This window comes from Brachyhypopomus gauderio, chromosome 11 (assembly GCF_052324685.1).
Source record: "Brachyhypopomus gauderio isolate BG-103 chromosome 11, BGAUD_0.2, whole genome shotgun sequence".
Taxonomy (NCBI): Eukaryota; Metazoa; Chordata; class Actinopteri; order Gymnotiformes; family Hypopomidae; genus Brachyhypopomus; species Brachyhypopomus gauderio.
In genome coordinates this window covers 24,230,751-24,252,408 of record NC_135221.1, presented here as the reverse complement: position 1 = coordinate 24,252,408, position 21,658 = coordinate 24,230,751, and the positions used below count along the sequence as shown (strand labels likewise).

At 41.7% G+C, this 21,658-nt stretch overlaps 1 protein-coding gene across 4 annotated transcripts in view; it reads right to left on the bottom strand.

Moving 5' to 3' along the window:
• The window catches only part of frmpd3 (FERM and PDZ domain containing 3), a 107,095-nt gene extending 86,875 nt beyond the window's left edge, over positions 1-20,220 (bottom strand). For all 4 annotated transcript variants that reach the window (XM_077022827.1, XM_077022836.1, XM_077022828.1 and 1 more), the window contains exon 1: positions 19,761-20,220. The gene's annotated coding sequence lies outside the window, so the exon portion shown is untranslated. The remainder of the gene's footprint in view (positions 1-19,760) is intronic.
• Between the last annotated feature and the right edge of the window lie 1,438 nt (positions 20,221-21,658).

Genomic DNA, 21,658 nt, shown 5'->3' with positions numbered 1-21,658 from the left:
AATAACTGTATAAAATATTTTAGCAACCAGAAAGAAAACCACTACTGCTGCTACTTTTGGTGGGCCTCCTGTAGCAGCCCTCACTCCTCCAGATGACCTTGCTTTAGAGCAAAACAGCAGACGCCCCATCATTGTGGAGTTTGACGAATATATTAAGGAAACGCTTAAGCGCAAGGCAAACCTTTTGAATTTCGCGGCAGACTGTTGCCTTACTAAGATGTTCTGCATCCCCAACGCTGTACAGAAATGCACCACTGGCAAAGAAGCGCAAAGATTATTAAAATTCAGGTACAAAGAATTGTATTTTTTGTGATATAGAGTATGCTATTAGTATGCTAATGTATGTTTGTTGACCATAACTGCGATTATACACTGTATTCCATTTTACACTTAAGATTAAACCAATACATCGAAATGTGCAGAAACCTCACTGATTAACAATGAATATGTACTCTGAAGATCAAAATATAAATTGCATTTGGAATAGTGGTGGGCTGTTTTATATATATATATATATATATATATATATATATATATATATATATATATATATATATATATATATATATATATATATATACAGACTGTTTTTATCTGTATATATATATATATATATATATATATATATATATATATATATATATATATATATATATATATATATATATATATATATATATATATATATATATATATACACATATATTACATATATACAGAGCCGGAGTGGCTAATCGGGAGGTTCGGGAGGATTCCCGATGGGCCGGCTCATGTCAATCTCTAGTTTGGGTCGATTGGGAGGGAAAAATAATTTTGGGCCGGATATGGGCATGAAACTCCCGGGCTGAAAAAGTGTCCCACTCCGGCCCTGCATATATAATACTCTGTGAACAGAAAACAGCATGGTGCAGCGGCCCCCTGCCGGCCGCATCTGTCAGCAGTGGCCTGTCCTGTCATTGCGTTGTGTACGTCCCATAGGTGGGTGTGGCCCATTAGGGAATTCGACACCTGAGGGATGTTTGTCTGTCTATATTTGTCTTGTCTTTGTACCAGTTGAATGCTGATTATTGGATTTTGAGTTTGTGCACTTTATTCATTAAATCCTCCATTTTTCCTGAGATTGGCATGGTCACTTCCTTCTTTTTCTTCTTCACTCCCTCGCCTGTCACAATACCATGAGAGTAATCAATGTCAAGAGAGGTTTTGGTGCTGCATTTTAAACAGTATTCCATTTTTCCCCCACTTCGAAGCGGATTGATCATAGTACTAACACAAAATAATGCTAACTTTTAAATCTGGTAGTATAAGTTAGGATTGTGATGAAAGTTACCTCCTTGAGAGAGTGCTTTCAGGAAATACAGTGCTTATCAGCTCAAAGAGACAGCCTCCAGATAATAATCAGGGTCCCAGCAGTAGCAGATGTGGTGTGAGATGACTGTCTACCACAACCTTACTCCCCAGATCCTTCTTGTCTTTGAAAGGTGCCCTTGCCACAAGATCTTTTCACCAGTACTAATCCTATAATCAACATGCCCTACATCAGTCATGATAGGTCAGCAAACATTTTGGTTTGTTCTATGTTATTCGTGAGTTCCTTTATTTTGCAATACCTAATTAGGCTTGATTCAGCATAGCTTGTCATGCACACTGCCATGACGCCTCTTAATTACATATTTTCTGCCTCCTGAGACTGAAACAGAATTTTTAACTAAAAAGTGTTGGGTTGCAGGAAATGAACAACACAATACAGCTTTTATATCATGCTGCATTTGCACAGAGGGTTGCTTCTGTTTTGTGAGAAAATGTTTAATGGAGACACCCCAATACAAAATGGTTTTCTTGAATTTCAGTGTATGTTATAAACATTTAACACCTAATTTGTGTACTCTTTACATGTTGCTTTGGTATGTTACATGTAAACAAAAAAGAAAAACCCATTATTCTGATTTTCACTCTGAGAAGGATCACCCTCACCCTGTGAACATAAACCATTGTGACTACAAACTGGAAATGCAGGTGACTCCACAAAGACCAAATTTATTAACATTTCAACCCCCCCCCCCCCCCCCTCAAAAAATCTTCTAATTATATATTTTTCCATTGTCTAATTAGTTGTTTCAGGCCCTACTTACTTTTTCACCTGACTTTCTGCTGATTTGCCCTGTGCACAGAATCAGTTTCCAGTGTGACAGGTCCTCACACCTGTCATGCTTCTGCCGCATTATCATTGATCATTTTAATGAAGTGAATTAGCTTGCGAAGAGCAATTTTATTTTAATGTCATCAAACTACAGGAGCAGAATACTCATTGTGCTACATTTGTATAATGTCCTCTACCCTTGTTTTTCATTAGGCTAAGCACACCAAGCACAGCCTTGCAGTTTGTCAGTAGTATTCCCTCTTGCAATAAATAACAGTAAAACATGTTCCCTCTAAACACAAATACTGTCACGAATGGGTTATTTGTCATGAATGGGTTATTGGTTATGAACACAATTTTGCATTTCATGTACATTTAGCCTGGACAATTTTACTGAAATCTGGTCACTGATATTTGCAGGATTATTTTATGTTCAAATCATGCAGTGGCCGAAGGCGGGGCCTTGGCGTACCGATCCTCGGTTACTAAATCTGGCTCTTGGGGCATAGAACGTAACCTCTCTGGTTGGGAAGGAGCCTGAGCTGATGTTTGAGGCTGAGAGATACCAACTAGATATAGTTGGGCTCACCTCAACACACAGTTTGGGTTCTGAAACCAATCCTCTTGAGAGAGGCTGGACTTTATTCTTTTCTGGAGTTGCCCTGGGTGAAAGGCAGAGGACAAGAGTGGGCTTATTCATAGGTCCCTGGCTCGCTGCCTGTGTCTTTGGGTTTTCTCTGGTAGACAAGAAGATTGCTTCCCTGCACCTTTGGGTTGGGGAATGGGCTCTGACTGTTGTTTGTACTTATGCACCAAATGGCAGTTCGGAGTACCCGACCTGGAGGTGCACCTTCTGGATATTCCATTGTTCTGCTAGGGGAATTCAATGCTCACGTGAGCATGGCCTGGTGGTAGGGAACTGGTCTTGCGACCGGAGGGTCGTGGGTTCGATTCCCAGACCTGAGGCCATGACTGAGGTGCCCTTGAGCAAGGCATCTAACCCCAACTGCTCCCCGGGTGCCGGGCTAGGGCTCCCCACCGCTCTGGGCACGTGTGATCCATAGCCCCCTAGTAATCACTAGTGTGTGTGTGTTCTAACTGCACAGATGGGTTAAAAGCGGAGGACAAATTTCGATTGCGGTGTAAAAATCACAATTGACAAAATATGGCACACACACACACAATGACAGTGATTGGGAGGAACGGCCTCTCTGATCTGAACATGGCACCAGGACACCTTAGGTTGTAGTTCAATGATTGATTTTTTAATCGTGTCTTCGGACTTGTGATCGCGTACTTTGGACACAGGTAAAGTGACCAAATATATCATGAGGGTCTGCTGGGAAGGTCTAGCAGAGGAACCTGTCAGAAAGATCTTTAACTCCCACATCCGGCAGAGATTTGATGACATCCCGATGGAGGCCGGAGACATTGAGTCAGAGTAGACCTTGTTCCATGCCTCCATTTTCAATGCGGCGAATTTGAGCTGTGGCTGTAAGGTTGTCGGTGCCTGTTGTGGTGGCAATCCCCAATCCCGATGGTGGACACCTTGTCTATCGGGCCTGGTTGGCTTCAAGATTCTGGCCAACTGTCAGGCAACACTGTATACAGTGGGGCTGGGGATCTGCTGACCTCAACCGGGGATGTGATTGGGCGGTGGAAGGAATACTTCGAGGATCTTCTCAATCCCACCATCACGCCTCCCATAGAGTGACCAGGGTAGTTGTGAGACTTCTTGGTGGCAAGGCTCTGTCCTGAGTTCTTTAAGGCTCTGGATGTTGTGGGACTGCCCTGGCTGACACGTCTTTGCAACATCGCGTGTACATCGGGGGCAGTGCCTCTGGACTGGCAAACCGGGGTAGTGGTTCCCATTTTTAAGAAAGGGGACTGGAGGGTATGCTCCAACTATTAGGGGATCGTACTCCTCAGCCACCCCGGTAAGGTCTATGCAGGGGTTCTGGAGAAGAGAGTCAATAGTTGAACCTCAGTTACAAGAGGAACGATGTGGGTTCCATCCTGGTCGTGGAACACTGGACCAGATTTCCACTCTTGTGAGGGTCCTAAAGGGTGCATGGGAGTTTGCTCAACTAGTCCACATGTGTTTTGTGAATTTGGAGATTTGGCATTCAACTGTGTTCCTCTGGGATTCCTCTGGGGGGTGCTCTGGGAGTATAGGGTACGGGACCCACTGCTACGGGCTATCCAGTTCCTGTACAAACGGAGCAGGAGCTTGATTTGTATGGCCGGCAGTAAGTCAGACTGGTTCCCGGTGGGAGATGGACTCTGCCAAGGTTGCCCTTTGTCACCAATTCTGTTCATAACTTTTATGAACAAAATTGTCCAAGTGGTGGATGGAGTTTGATTTGGTGGCCGCAGGATTCCACATCTCCTTTTTGCAGATTATGTGATCCTGTTGGCATCATCAGGCCAGGGCCTATAGCTCTCGCAGGATCAGTTTGCAGCCTAGTGCGAGATGGCAGGGATGAGAATCAGCACCTCTAAAACTGAGACCATGGTACTCAGTCAGACAAGGGTGGACTGCCATATCTTGCCTCAAGTGGAGGAGTTCAAGTATGTTGGGTTCTTGTTCATTAGTGTGGGAAAGATGGAACAAGAGATTGACAGGTGTATTGGTGCTGAGGCTGTAATGTTGAGGATGCTGTACCGGACTGTTGTGGTGAAGAGAGAGCTGAGCCAAAAGGCAAATCTCTCGATTTACGCTCCGACTCTTACTTATGGTCACGAGATCTGGGTAGTGACCGAAAGAATGAGATCGTAAATAAAAGCAGCTGAAATTAGTTTTCTCCGCAGGGTGTCCGGGCTCTCCCTTAGAGATAAGGTACAAAGTACGGTCATTCAGGAGAGGCTTGGAGTAGAGTCTCTGTTCCTCCACAAAGAGAGGAGCCAGTTGAGGTGGTTTGAGCATCTGGTCCGGATGCCACCTGGGCACCTCCCCGGGGATGACCCAGGACACGATAGAGAGCAGAGGTGTATAATCCAGGTTCAGAAAGTAAAAGTCCTCACCAGGATTTTGCTCAGGCTTCCTGGATGTGTTGATTCTACTCATTTTACCTGGATTGCACTAATTAGAAAATCTAGCAAGCTTGAGCAAAATCCTGGTGAGGATTTCTTTCTGAACCTGGATTATACACCTCTGCTAGAGAGATGATATCTCTCGGCTGGTATCCCCCCAAAAGAGCTAGAAGAGGTGGCTAGGGAGAGGGAAACCTGGGTCTCCTTGCTTAGGCTACTGCCCCCGTGACCCGGACCCGGATAAGCAAATGAAAATTTATGGATATTTTATGTTTCCAACTGCCCAATATATAGTACAAAATATGGCAAATTATTAAATGTATGTCCCATGTAATCAGAATAATGAGCAATGATCAATCAGAAAACACACATGACAATCAGTCTGGGGACAACAACCCATTCCAAATCAAATAACATTAAATATATAATATGCAAAATGTCATGTTGCGGTCCCGACCCCTTCCTTTTGGGCATGTGTTTACGTCGTCTGCGTGTACTCGTCTGCGTCTGTGGATCTCCGTGGGTACGGGTGCGTCTTGTGCTAATCCGTCTCACCTGTGGCTTGTCTCGTTATCACGTGGGGTGTATGTGGTTTGTCTATTTAATGTGCGTTCGCGCAGTGTCCTGTGATCGTCGTTGTTTGGGTCTACGTGTCGCTAAATGTTGAGTGTTCCACGTGCGCTGTCTGCGCTACTTATATGTAAAAATAAACGTGACGTCTAGAGAAAAGAATTTTCTGTCCCGTCCTTCATCGTGCCTCCGGACATTACACAAAATAAATAATCTTATAATGCATCATACCTATAATCTAATAATGCAGTGGATTATATTACAGTTACTAATAATTACATTTAGGTAATAATCCAAAAATTAATAGGTTCATTGGTTTGCCATGTGTATATGATAATTGTGAATATAACGTGCGCAAACCAAAAACCTGTGACTTGATCTGAATTAAGGATATAATATCCAGCAGTCAACTGGTACAAAGACATATATAGACAGACAAAGGAACGTTGGGTGAGGCGGATCATAGGCCCCGCCCACCTGAGGTATGCACACAACACAACAAGACAACTGCTGCTGTATATGGAGGCGACCAGTAGGGGGCCTGCCGTACCGTGACAATAATACATCACACAAGGAGTTTTCTTCATTTATACTGAAACACTGCACATAATATTTAGATATTTTTGCAACCTCTTCAAGCCTTCAGTTTGAAGAAAAGAACTGTATGTGTGTCCATGTAAATTATTCGGGCTAAAACATCTTGCAAAAAATATAAGATTGCAGGAAATTTAAGCATTAAGAGTTAAATCCCTGGTGCATTACAAGCCACTGCATGTTTCAAACCTACATCGCAGGTGAAGGAACTGACGCCCCTGCTCATGGTGCAGTACATACATCACTAAAGCAGCCCCACCATGACAAAACTGGAGACCAAAACTGGCATCTGGCCGTGCTGTCATCTCAGGAACGAGGAAATCAAAGCTTCTGCCACATCCGCTCCCAAGCTGCTTTAGGATGCGTGAAAAATGACTTGCCTACAGCTTCTTCAAAAGGCAAGAAACCCTGATCATTCTGACTGTGGTTTTTAATCATATCGAGAGGGGAAAAAGTACTTTTAAGCAATCCAAGACTCCTGTTGGTGCCCATCTGAGGGACTATAACTGTTAAGAATGTTTTAATTGCTGGTTAAGTATTTTCTAAATAGTTTGTGCCTCACAGCTTGATCTATTTTTAATGAATGTCAATTCTTGATGCCGTAGTCAATTAATTTAGTGTTGCATTTTGTGTTATCACTCAGTGTAATATCAAGCACTAAATACCTGTTCATTACAATCTTCAAAACGATGGCCATTAACCACTGCAGTTATTTACTTTCCTTAGTCTTTATCTACGATGGTTATTAAACTAGATGTGATGTGATGTGTACAGGATGCAGTGAGTGTGATCTACAATTTAATTGTACAGTATATGATTGTCAATATGTATATATATATATATATATATATATATATATATATATATATATATATATATATATATATATATATATATATATATAACAAAAAACACAGTAAAGACATTGGTGTTCAGTGAACCTCTGAAAGCTGTGAAGGGCAGTTTCATATCAAATGGGTTGTATAAATGATAAGTGCCCCAGGAGCCACACTGGCCTCCTCGCTCTGATCTAGCCCTTTACTGCTCCGGCGCCTTCTTGGACCTTCCCCATCACCTCATCTCCTCCTACCTCCCCATCACCCCATCTCCTCCTACCTTGCTGCGGATGTCATCATCCCTGTTGTCTCCATTGTCCCCTGTGAAATCTCACCTCTGTTTGTTTTGCGGCTTGTTTTCTTTTTGTGTGTCATGTTCCAGTATTTGTTGGCCACTGCTTTGTTAGCCTGTTCCCTAATGGGATTTGTCGACGCTAACTGTGTACCTGTGTATTTGACCATCCTAGTCCTTCAGACCAACCCTCATAACACAGCTCAGCATGTCAACTCCTCTGGCTCCAATGACATTTAAAATTTCAGATTTTACACTAGCCCCACAAAAAATACATATATATATATATATATTATTCCATTGCTGACAAATAAGAGTTAATCATCAAAAGTCCTCACATGCACAGCTCTGCTTTTATGGAGGGCAGTGTACCTCTAAAGATTCTTTAGCTTTACAGTAATAAAACAGTTGAACAATTGTAATATCATTTTAACTTTCAACTCAAGTTATTTAATTTGTAGCACCCTTTGTACAACAGCTTTACAGAATTCCACATCCAGACCTAAGATATGGTTCTAATGCAGTATACATCTGCAATAACTGTTGAATAGTATTATTGTGTTTTCATTAGAAGCAGTATTTGTTGAATTTGAGTTATTGAATTCGAGTTATTCCTATGGAAAAAACACTTGCAGTTATACTAATAAGCAGCAGTTAACATCAGTTGCTCCCAACTTTTTGATTAAAATCATTCAGATGTAATCACAATTTACTGTCTGCAGATGGCAACCGCATTCTAAATGTATGTTATTCTCAAGGCCTGCTATTTCACAGTCACAAATTATTCATGTTAATCATATTGAAAACTGCCTGAGACTCTGCAATATATATGACCCACAGCAACTTCTGAGTGGCCATGGCCAGCACTTTTGCAAAATGCTATTAGCTAGCACAGGCAGATGAGGACCTGATACACACTATGACTCACCACTCACTAAAATACCAGAGGACCCAAAGGTCACATTCAGAGCTCTCTTCGGCTTAAAATTCTTTCTTTTTCTTCTTCTTCTTCTTCTTTACATATTATCTACCACATAGCATGAGCTGGTGGCTCAATAACAATGTGACCACAATTTGAGCTGTAACTTTCCAGCAGCTCTGTCTGCATGCACAACCAATTTGATAATAAATGTGCAGCTTTTGCTGCATTTTAAATGTGTTGTTCTCTAACGGCAAGCCTGTATAAATCATTATGCGCTCAGTACACTCATGCTGTGCTGGCTCTTGGCAACTGCTAAATTAGATAAAGGAAATCACATGAAAGTAATATGATGTAGACGCCTGAGTGAATTATTCTATTCATGCAATTCTTCAAAGTACAGCACAGCATTGCATAGGGTGAACTGGCATATTTTCACTTTCCCATTCTGGAAACCACCCAAGTAGATTTCTATATTTAAACGTTTAAGCAAAAACAGTTTCTGGACCTTGAATACCAGTTTGGTTGTGGATTTCATAATTACTGGTATAGCTGAGCAGTTTGTGTAACTAGTTGTCGGCTAAACTCAGAATGAAAAACTAAATCACCACAACCTTCGTGAGATGAACCTCTTTGGGACAGATTTAGTTTAAGATTGTTACATGGCCCATTTACATGCATGGCCATCAAATCCTTTCTCATATCTGCTGTTGTTGACCTCACAGGTGTAATGTACGGGAAGGATCTGAGTGTGTCATTTGGATACAATAAAATGTTCGATCTGCTTACATTGAAATGGCTTCACTTTGGCATTACAAACAGTTCTCAACATCAAGAATCTAAACAATTTACAGAAACTGTTGATTGCAATCTCAACAAGCCAGTGCTGTTAAGTATGCTTCAACATTAAGATTATGAGATATCTGCTCTCTGCTGTCTACAGAGACAAAACCATAAAACTAGCAGGTGGACCAATACCATCTCTGACTTGAGAGACTTACAGAGAGAAGAAATATATTCACTGCACTCTGTGATGTTGATAGTAGCACTGAACAAACACAAATGTAAAAAAAGGGAGGGATTCTTGTTGCAGGTCCAATAAATAAAAATCACCTATGAAACCACATCGATAATTTGCATGGAACTATATTCAGATATAGCCTAATAGTAAATTTCACTGGGTGATTCATTGACATTTCAAACACTCTGTAGAGACATTTGTTGATGTGTATAATTCGAGTGACCGGGGGCCAGCTCTAAAAGCTCTCAGTCGTGGGCAGATTTCACCAGGCACTTCTCGAACAGCTACACACTCATTTTCTAAGTAATGTCATCTCTTGCACATTATGAGTCATGCTTTAAAGTTTTCATTTGTGCCTGTAAGAGCTAATCTTTAGAGTTCAATGACATAAAACACCAGGTTTGCTTTGAAGAAGCTGATGGGCATTTATGGGTTTTGAGTTATAAAGTCACTCCACACTCAAACAAAAGGCTTCAGGAATACAAAGACTTGCTTTGGAATTTGCAGTTCTGTTGAAAGCTATTTTTTAACATGTGCATTTTTAAGTAGCATTAACAGTGCTTACATTGAATATCACACTATGTTTCCAAAAAAAAATTCTATTCAGAAATTGTTCTCATTTGTTTTAGGTATTGACACTACTTGGAGAACAATTCTCATGACATCAGATATCACAGCTATGCCATTGTAACTGACCAGAGGCTACTGACTGCTGAATGCTATTGATTTCTATGGTTATTCCAGCTCACCCATTAAGAAGTCGATCAGATGTGTCTATTTGAGTTTGACTGGTGGCTGTATATAAAGATGTAAACAATCATGAACTCAATTTCCAAATTTAAACTTTGGTATTTTTATTCATTCATACATTTATACAGGGATATATCTGCGTGCTGAGACTAAAAGACTCATTTGCAGTGAGGCACTGTAAAACACAGATCAAACATATTTACCATAAATAAGAACAGAATATTTACAAAATCATTAAGAACAAAAGAAAAAAATGGCAACAATTTCTATGATAGAATTTACTTCTAATGAACCATTGCTGTGAAACACAAAAAAGTATGTTAAAAGCATATTTATTGTATAACACTTCAATGTTTTTGAAGCATAATAATATGTAGAATACTAAATCAATCTCCTGTAAGTCTTTGATTGAAGTTCTGGCCCCTGACCTGATTGCTCTGTTTCAGTAATGCCCTCTAAAAGCACGTCACCCTGAAATGTTGAATTCATATGGCCAATCATAAGTGTCAGACAAATTAATTGTAAACTAAATCAGGTACTGAATTAAAATAACATTAGTAATCTAATTTGTTGAATTGCTCACTCCTGTACTCACAAGTCATGTAACTTAATTACTTCTGGATTATTTCTAATTTCACAATGTGTTCATGGAAAAAAAAAAATCATCTTTTTTAATTCTTCCAAAGTAGAAAGTCAATCTTTAGTAATTAGTTGCAAGGAAAAAGTTTGTGAACTCTTTGTATGCCACCTGCAACTGTCGAAATCATTACCTTCTTTTCCATTTTATGGCCAAACATTTAGTACGGCCTTGTCAGACAATTCAGCACTATTACAGACTCTGAAAAAACATTTTATTTGCGTTGTGTTGGAAATGGGGAGCAGGAAGTATATGAGGTACTGATAGATTCTTTCCATAATTATGTCACTAAAAAGCTCCAGTCCAGCATATGGTCGTCTGACGAGGAATAATCTGGAGTTGTTTGGACAAACAGTAGCACAGGGCATATTCAAATGCCGTTTGCTGGTGACGAGAGAGAAAGCAACATGAAGAGGCTTACCTCCGTTTGTGTAGAACTAATCAGTCAATCCCTGTCACTAAGCCAGCCGAACGGTTCTGCGGCTCTGAGCACGGTTAGCTGAGAAATCCATGCTGAGCATTTGTAAGCATTCTGTGTCGATCTATGTTCATGAGAAAATGCAAGTGGAACAGTTACTGTCCATACTCAGAACCAGAAACCCTTCACTGGGAGTTACACGAACCCTCATATTCTACTAATGTGTAGCTATTACTTACTTTACTAATGTGTATTGCAGTACTTTCACAGCATTACTTTTGGTATATTACTACATACGAACCTGTATTACTTTATGAATGACTTTGAGATCATTGTGATCATGATGGTTGTGTTTAGTGGCCTGCTTCAGCTCATGCAACGGTACCGCAATGTTGATACGGTCAGGACTCTAATGTGGCCTTAAAATACCATTGTTCTGTTCTGAGAAACTCTTGCTGCTGATTTAGTCGTGTGTTTTGGATTTTTGGCACGATGTGTGGTCCAACCTCTCTTGCTTTTTAAATCACATTCTGCTGTCAGTTGTGCTCATGCAGCTTGCAATTAAATGCTCTCTCATTAATTGTGAGTGACCCACATCCTGAGGAAGCAAAGTAGCCCCCATTATTGTCTTCCCTCTATGAATCTACAGCTGGGATGAGGTTTTGCTGCTTGGTGACATGCAGTGTTTTACAACAGCAACTCCAAATTTAATGCTTTGCACGTTTACTTTTAAAGTTCAACTTTGAACTCATCCAGTACTTCTGTGGAACATGAAAGTGAACTTGAGGTGGGTAGCAATGGGTTTTGTGCTAATGTTCCTCTCGATATAACTCTTATTCATTGTTTGTAAGGGCTGACTCATGAGCACTCAAGTGCCATGGATGTCTACAGGGCTCTGTCTGTTGCCCTGGACATCTCTGTCTCACACCATGCCACTCATTAGCTATTTCAACAGCATGAACGTGCACTGATTTCTGTATGTGCCTATTCAGTGGTGCTTCTTTCATTTTTGTAATTCATGCAAATTCAAAAGGGTTCAACACATTTTAATGCAATTATAATTCACATTAGAGTTGGAAGTCTTAATGAGACTATGCCAACAGTGTCATGTAATCAAATCCTCACACCCCACCCCACTCCTCCATGTGTGTGTGAGTGTGTGTGTGTACTTTTTGAACAGTACAGGCAGTGGTGCATGCGAAACGAAGCAGAGTTTTTTGAAATGTGAATAAGAGTCTTCATGACCAACTGCCAAAAAGTAACGAAAACCCCAAGAAGAGGCACATACCTTCTGCTGCATTCAGGGAGGCAGTTACCACTGAGTGGAAAAGAGTATATACGCCTCACTGGCTATATTTTGTCTAAAGACTCAGTGACCTTGCACCAGTATAATTTAATAACAGGAGATATTAAATGAGTTGAAGAGACAGGGAAGGAGTGATGAACTGTGTGATTATATTCTCCACTGCAGTGTCTTTCCAACAGTCTGTTTAAGGACGTTTGCTGTGCAGTGACTACCTTCACAGTGCATACGGCTGAAACAAACTCTCATCTGCTCAGTCGCAGTAGCCAGATGTGGTGACTCGAACAGGATGGCTGCAGGGAGCATGAATCACAACAAAAGCCGCGCGACGTCTGGAAAGCCGGCCCACACTGCAGTTGCAGCCCTGCCTCTGTGGGCTCAAACGGGGCAGACGGCAAGAGATCCTGAATTGTAAATGGAAGGAGAGTTGTGGCGTAAGGCCCCGGAGTAAAGTCAGTGACAGATGGCGGAGTGCAGCGGGCCAGATTCGTGTACGGAAACTCTTAAAACCAAGCCGTACAAATGACGCCCCAGGAGCACAGTCGCAACGGGGATCACAGGAGCTCTAACACAGCGGTAAGACAGGATATAAATCGACATGCATGCAAACATCAGATGTGAAATATGAACCCTCATGAATCAACACATACACTTAAAGCAGTGTCATGTGATTCCCTGAGTTTTTTGTGTAAAAAATGGGATTTTGTCTCCTTCCTGTCCCCAAACATGTGATGGCGCTCTCACTGTCGAAGGTGGTCCACACACGAGCTTGGTGAGTTTTAGTTCTGAGATGCAAACTGTTTAACATTTATGACTAGTCCACTAGATCCAAAGGTAAACAAATCAATGGCATGATGTGGAATAAGTTTTTTATAGTCTTGGGAATGCAGATAATGACTAATGCTGTCAATTCCAGGTGCCGTGATTAAAAGTCCTCACCAGGATTTTGCTCAGGCTTCCTGGATTGTGTTGATTCCACTAATTTTACCTGGATTGCTAATTAGAAAATCTAGCAAGCTTGAGCAAAATCCTGGTGAGGACTTTTAATCGCGGCACCTGGAATTGACAGCACTAATAATGACATTTACTAATATAATTTTATCTGATCGTGTACATCATATAAATAGACCGGACTGCTGTGACATGTGATGTGCTTGTATAAAGCATCTATTCTGGAACTGAATACTTCTGAATGTCATTAGCTTAATTGGTGTACTTAGCTAAATGAAGGGGTCTGAGAACATGATCCTAGCTGGCTTCAAAATGGAGCACGAGCAACACTGTAAGTGGTCTGTCTAATTAAATCCCTAAAGCCTAATATTCCAGGCAATCACACGGCATGGTGCCACTGGTACTCTGAACCAACACCCACTGAAGGAACAAGAAATTTCAGATATGGTTTTGTCACTTTTTTGCATGTTAGCAAATGAAACCTTGGCCATGACCCATAATTGATGAACACTCATTTAAATGTCAACTGGATATTTTGGTAACACTTAATTTAAGGGTGCTGTCCTACATTAGCCCTTTATGACAGCTGACATCAGCCTACATAAGCAATTATAAATCCTGGTTACTGCAAGGGTATGCTTTCATAAAGACTGCTTGTGTTGTTTTTTGCTAAGTTGACATGCGTCAAGTTAAATAGATTTTTGTTGACATAAGTTTTTACCAGCTGAAATAACAGTTCATAGCAGGATGTCAAAAAATCTGTAGCACTGGGCATTGGGATTATGTCAATTTGACATCAAAATGGACTAAAGCTGCCTTTAGAGCTGCTAACACCTGTTGAAATAGAGCTCTTCTCCTGTTTGTATAAGTATATATCAGTTGTTGTGAATGGATTATCTAGCATTATGAATAACATTCATAAAACCAAGGTTTCTGATATTTCTCTTTCTTACAAGCTTTACCAATTCATACTTATTTTGGTTTTGTCACTGCCAAAACATGCACTATAGCGTTGCATAGATTTACATTACTGTAATAATCTCATAATCTCACTACATTTAGTTTAGATTATTTAACATGTAAGATAAACAAACATAAAAATGATGGTAAAATAGGTATATACTGTATGACTTTTGTCATGTATTTTTCTGCTTTAGCCTATATACTGTAGCCCATACAGTGTATATATCTTATACACTGTAGTGGTCAAAGCTTTCCTTAACACTGTTCATAAAACTTCCACCCTTACTTGCTATTTTAATATCAACAATCTTTGTAAGGTACAGACAGAACTTGTTAATGTTCTTGTGAACATGAAACCATAACTTCTTACAAGCACAAACACTATGGAGGCTATGCATTATAAAGATTTATGTAAAGCACTGATTGCTCATTAGGGATCTGGACCCAAACATTTGTAAAGCTGCTTTGTGAAACACGTGTTGTAAAAGGTGCTATATAAATAATTTGACTTGACTTGATGTGTGTACACACATTATGGATAACATTTAGAAACACGCGTGTTTATAATGTAACGTGTAAACACAGAAGCTACTGAACGTTTTGTACATTTCTTAGATACTGTCAGCTGCTTCAAACCTTTTCTCTTCCATGTCAAGGTAGGGTCGTGCCTTTAATGCACGCTGCCTCAGGGTTAAAGGAGAAGAAGCTTAGAGGGGAAAGTAAACTCTCTTATTTCAACCTTTTGACTTTGCAAAGGTTGTTAAGCATGGCTTGCAGCCAATTCTCTGCAGAGGTTTTGCAGTTTGTTTATTTTCTTATGCCTGTTTCTGAGATAGGAAGATGACTGATCACATTGACTCGAGAATGGTATACAGCTAAAGTTAGTGTGTTGGTGTCTCACAAAATCATGAAAGGATTCACAAATTATTATCACGTTGCATGTAATTACCATATCATTTAATTTGGTCAGTTTTAGTAATTTTGGTTTTCATCATAAAAAAATCTGTGCAAACAATCTATGCAAACTGGTTTTGCAAAGACAGCCCCCCCCCTCTTCCTTGCTCTCTTTATCTCTAGCAGACAGAAGGGTAAAAGGAAAAATCCATTAAATTTTGATAAAATATTAAATAAATATGTCTATAGATTTCCCTCATGTCTTTCCATTTATATTTTGTAAAAATGGATTAAAGATTTAGCTCAGGCTGCAGCTGGATGGCCTTGACTGGCCAGAGTTGACTCACTCTCATTCTGCCCTTTTCTTTCCATCCCCATATAGTTTTTGCCCCCATATATTTTTTGTCCCTGTATATTTTTTGTTCATTTGCAATGTCAGGTGTTTGGGGAACAGGACTTCATGAGTTTAGCAGTAGAAACAAATACTGAATTTTTTAAAAATGTTTTTAAGAAACATCCGTAACATATGGTCTCATATGCAAATTCAAAAGTAATACGCACTATTATTTGCTTTTATATTGGCACAAGTGGCATATGTTTGTATATTGCTGTAGGTGGCTAATCAATACACACACTCCATCTGTACATGTGTGGAGGTGAGTCATCATGCCTCAGGCTCTTTGCTTGGTACTGTCTTGAGTGATGGCGATTGAGACAGGCTCGTTAAAGGGCGCTACAGTTAATAGTCTAATTAGCTTTATGGCTCTTGGCGATATTTTTCCACATCTTCATGATGAGAGATATGATCCATTTCGCATTTGCCCAAGTCCATTGTCACCCTAATAAGTACCAAACAGGGTCTGAGAGCTCTTGACCTGGGCTGTCTTATGAATTGTGTCGTCAGCTGAGTTATAAGTAGGCAGTTCCTCGGGTCTGCCAGAAAGGAAACCTGTTATTATTGGACCCTCAAGTTCCTCTCAAGCGCACTTTGGGTTTGAGTGTGTTGCCAAGTGCAGTATGTCCACCACTCTGTGTCTCACAGCTTCTCAACATCAGACTGTCCTAGCCAGGAACCGGAGGAGAACTCTCTGAAATTGTACTGGCATCAATTGTTTTACTAATGACAAATTTGGTTAAAAAAGGTATCTGAAGGCTCTATCTATAAATTGAGCATGGCTCACTAAAATATATTGCCACCATTTTGAGTTTAACTTTCATAAGTTGGGACATAAATGTATGTAATGTATGAAAAACAATAAATGTTTCAGATATTTAGAAAGTGGCAATGGGATAGTGAGTTAAAGGAAATCATTTTTACCAAGTGCATTATTTAAATGGGAACTAAATTAGCATGAAAATATATGTTTACAGAACATTATTCATAGCTTCTTCCACTCTGCCTGGATTATGCTGTGGAAGGTTTTTAAACCTAAACACATGTGATATATTGCCTCCAGGAAGTGATGACCTGTCTGTCAGAGCCAGAAATCTGGGGGATAATGTGTGGGGAGTGGGGAACGTGTGGTTTAGAGGCCGTAAGCTGAGTGTAGCTCAGAACGGGGGAGGGGCAGGCGGCGGTGTGTGGCGAGGGGCTGCTCTTCGCCCGTGGTGCGAGCTGTGGTGTTCCAGCTCTGAGTAGGTGGACTCTCGTCCTCAGCTTTCTCTCCGAGCACCGTTATCGGCGTTTTCATCTATCCTGCTACGAGTTACAAAAGGTTTCCATGGGAACTAAATGGAAATCACTCAGGAAAAAAAAAACGAAAAATGAGAGAGCGAGAGACAGAGAGAGAAGTGTGATGTAGTCAAGGCTGTGGATGGTCCACAAGTTGATAGCCAGAGGGCTCACTGCTGCATGGCGGCCGCTGAGCTCGTCATGGGCTGCTAGCATTGGAACAGTTCCACGTGATTCACATCGGCATGGCAACCAGCAATGAGCACGCTACAGTACATGAACCACTGATTTTAAGCCCATGTTGTCTCTACTGTTTCCATTGATCAGTCAGCCGTTGAGTTTTGTAAAAAAAAACCTGTTTGGTTAATTAATATATATTTGGCAATACAAAATCGTCCTTAAGAAGTTGGTCAAATTGAATGCTACTGAAATGCATGCTGGCTAGCACACCACATCCTACATGTAAGGAGAGAAGTCTTCTTCTGTGATTAGGAGCCCTGGGACAGAGCAGAGTGCTGAGCTGTAGGGCTTGTTACGCACCAGGTTGAAGCGTCCCAGAGAACTGCATAACTTAAGCTTGTTTGCCTCTTTTAGATAGACGCTGCCATAATCGGTGTGATGGGCAAGATTCATCTAGCACGGGCGTTTCTTTGTAATGTCTTCTTATATGTGGAAATGCCACTACTGTGCTGCTTGCCCATGTCACCTGCGTTTGTATGCATTTGTATGCGTTCACGTGCGTTCACGTGCGTTTGCATCAGTTGAGTGGAGCACAGTGATGCTACGCATGGAAACTCTTCTGCCACTTCTCACAGAGGAGCATTTTGACGGTTTCATGATATATGGCTCACACTTGATTACACTTTTTTGCTTTATCTGATTATGGCATCTTATCAATTAAGCCTTAAAACCAGTTCAGTAAGGCATCTTAGTAAGGCAGCACATTCACAGTAATGGAACATTGATTAAACTTTAGATTTAGATTTAGATTACCTTTAGATTTTTTAACAAATGAATAAATAAAGTACACACTTGAGAGTTTAAAAAATCAAAGCATAGTATAATCTCTCTCACTTTAGATGCAGAATGCCCATGATTCTTTAAAACTTCATCTTTAATTCTCTCACTATTTGTCATGCATATCAAGCTCAAAAGCTGATGTCATGTTACTATTTTTATCCTAGCATCTGACCTCCCTTGGGCCATCTGGTTCCCAATCAGCACAAAGAATGTGTCCATACTTATAAGCATCTCTGGGTCCAGTCTGATGCTGGACAAGGGAATGACACTGGGGAGACCATGTTGTGTCTCCTCATCCCTTGAGTCTGAATGCACCTCAGTCATGTCTGGGGAGCAACAGCTGTCCAGAACTATCCAGCATGGACTCATCTGAGTAACGGGCTTCACCCAGGACCTCAGCAGCTCCGCCGTGCCAGCAGTGCAAGTAACGTGGTTGCATCCCACACTGTCCTCTTACACCTCTGATCATCCAGACAGATCCAGCCTTCTGCTATCTGGCTTCTGTTATCCACATACCATGTGCTTTATGTGGATGGATGACATTGGTTTGGTCTGGAGGAGAAGCTTAGGGGCTCTCCACTCCACCTTGCTGAGTTCTGAGTTCACCCTGCTAACCAGGAGAATATGGTCATGAGGTCTTCAGAAGCTGTTAGAAGGTTAACAGAACCAGAGTGGCCATTCCAAGCTGCACACAGAATACATCCAGAAAAAAAACTACAAAATACAGAATAAATGTATATTTGAGATTCAAAATATTCAGAGCAAATCTATGTCTAAAATCCAGGTAATTGAGAGAGAAAAGCTGAATTCCCTGAGAGCTTAATCATGGCCTCCTACACACGCCACTCCATCAACAAATATCTGAGCACTTCACCCTTTCCCTAAGTGCATCATTAATCTATAGCAGACATGGGGCACAGCTGAATGTCCCTAATAGCAACAGACCCAACAACAACAGCCTATTTGTTAAATGTATGTTTATATGTGTAGGACTCTCATTTTCAACTCTTAACGGTTTGATGCACAACTGAGAGTCTTTGCAATTGCAGCAAATGAAAACAGGAAATGAGAAACGAGTTCTGTGATATAGTTTGGCATGAACTTATTATCAGTGATGGGTGTGATACATTGGCTGAATCAGTCCCATGCAGGTGAGATCAAAATCTCTGCCAGACTCCTACAGTCTCTCCACATCTCCCTCATGCTCCTTAGTGCCCGAACATGCTCCCAACTTAAACTCCCTCCACCTTTTCTGGAGCTGCTAACTGTTTCACACCTAATCCACATGAGTCAAAGCATGGCTTGGAGCACAACAAAAAGACTGAATCCCTAGAGATGGAGGTAATTATTCAGTTTGTTTAGAGGTGCAGTTTATTGGCATGTCATGCTGGCTCTCTTAATTAGGATTATGGCTCGGAGAGAGCATGACTCTCTGCACTGTGCTCGTTGATCTGCGTGTCTAGGCACCCTTGCAGAATTCATAATGAATATCTGTCCAAGCATGCCGAGACACGTTAAGCAAGAGTTAACTTGTCAGTTCGCCATAAACTTATAAGTAATCTGCCTTTGCAGAGGCAAAATCATTTAGTGACAAGCACAAACTAGCACCCTCATTCAGCTGAAATCTAAACGGCATCAAGAAAGAGAAGGTACACTGCAGCAGAAAATAGCCTTGTTTTGATCTGGGCATTTCCCATCTCCCTAGAGGTTAAAGCAGCCAGAGCAGGAAGCAGCAGTGAGGTCTTACCTGGGTTCACGGATGCTTGTGTATCCATCAGCTGGTTAGAGCCCAGGTGATCGTGCCCTCCTATTTGGGCAGACAGCAAGCAGGCAGGTGGGTATTTGAGGGGGGGGGGGGTGTGATCACAGACAGCTCCTAGTGATCACCCCACTGAGAGTTTTCCAGCGCACTTGCGTTCACCCAGGTCACTCCAGCCAGCCCCAGCAGACATGCCGGCTCGGGGAGCTGGGTCATCGGTGCACGGCGGTGTTGGACCTCCTACATCTCGGGCTGGAACCTGCCGGTAATTGAGCACTTAGCCGCCTGATGCAACTTTCCAGTCTTTTTTTTTCTTGCCCGTCTTGGCGGTGCCTTGCGTGTGTCTCCCTCCTTCCTCCAGGCGAGACCCAGCGAGTGTGACTGCGGTGTAGAGACGGCAAGAAAGCGAGAGCAGAGGGGGAGAGAGGGAAGGAGAGAGAGAGAGGGAGGGAGGGATGCACAGAGAGAGGGAGGGATGCACAGAGAGAGGGAGGGAGAGAGGTGGATAGAGGAGGAACAGAAGGAGGGAGGGTGTAAGAGAGAGGGGGATGCTTCATCCATCGGCATCAATCAGGGACGAAGTGAAGGGGAGGGTCTGTGCACGCCAGCCCAGCTCACGTGAAGAGCTAGAAGGCTGTGTGGATGCATCTCTCCGCTAACGTGCGCGTGTGCTGGCACACGTGTGTGTATGTTTGCATGTACTTACATGCAGTGGATTTACTGGAGTGTGGGTAATATTGCTTTGATAGTGCTGCAGACTGCCATTCCCTCTCTGTACTTGCGCATCACTTATAATCACACAAATGTGCACACGCACAGCACAATCAATAACAAACACAGGGGACATGTAGGAGCAGGCAGGCTATTGGAGTCTTCGCATTTACATTAAACACTGCGGAACTGGACAGAGGACAAATACCCTGCAGGCTCTTCCTTTAGAACCACGGGAGGTCTGTCTCACAAGAAAAGAACATAGAGTGGTCAATCAAATAACCAAGCAAAGCTGCTCCATTAAACACACAGAGAGCAAGAGGTGGTTCTGACATCTGCCTGTGAACTAATGATTTTCTCCTCAGTTATAGGATAATGACATCCAGGCTGTGCAAGGCAATCTGCTGTCATCTCATTGCCTGGGTCCAAAACTTAATAACAGGGAGGCAAAAGAGAGAGAAAGGGAGGGAAAATGAGAGGTAAGAGAGGAGAGAGAAGTGAAAGACTAGAAAGAAAGAAAGAGAGAAAGAAAGATGAAAAGATGGAAACTGAGCCAGGTTCAGGCACATAGCTTATGTTTTGCTGGCGGACGAAGGAGAGGGGGTATCTCCACAGCGCACAGAGGCGCATACTAAACACGTCCCTCAGTCTCCCTGAGAAAGAAACCACTCTCCTGTCAATCCAATGACTCGCCTTCTCAGGTTGGGTGAATTGTTGCCAGGGTGACTCTTCCTGGAAGAGCCTTGTTTACACACTGCCTCATACACAGTACTGAGTATTGAGAAATTTATTTTGCCTTGAGGGGAATTTGGAAACTGCTGTTGATGTCTGGCTGAATGAGAACCTCAGTGAATTGGCTAGTTAAACCAGAATGACAAGCAAAGGGAAAATATAGGAAGGAAAGGCAGTCATTTGAAGCATGCCTCAGTAATTAAACGTGCAAGAGGCAGTTAGAGACAAGACTGATGCCTGCTGATGCCCAACAGATGGTAATGCTTTCATGTGCCTCTGGAAGTTGGGGGCAGTATCGATCCAGACATGCTTGCAATCATGCTGACGAAGCAGTGTGAAGTGCTTAAACCAGGACTCCCACTGGGGTCCTGGGGAGATGCTAGCCTGTGGATAGCTGCTTTAATCAGGTGACACTTCTACATTAACCCACCCCAGCTGGCTGA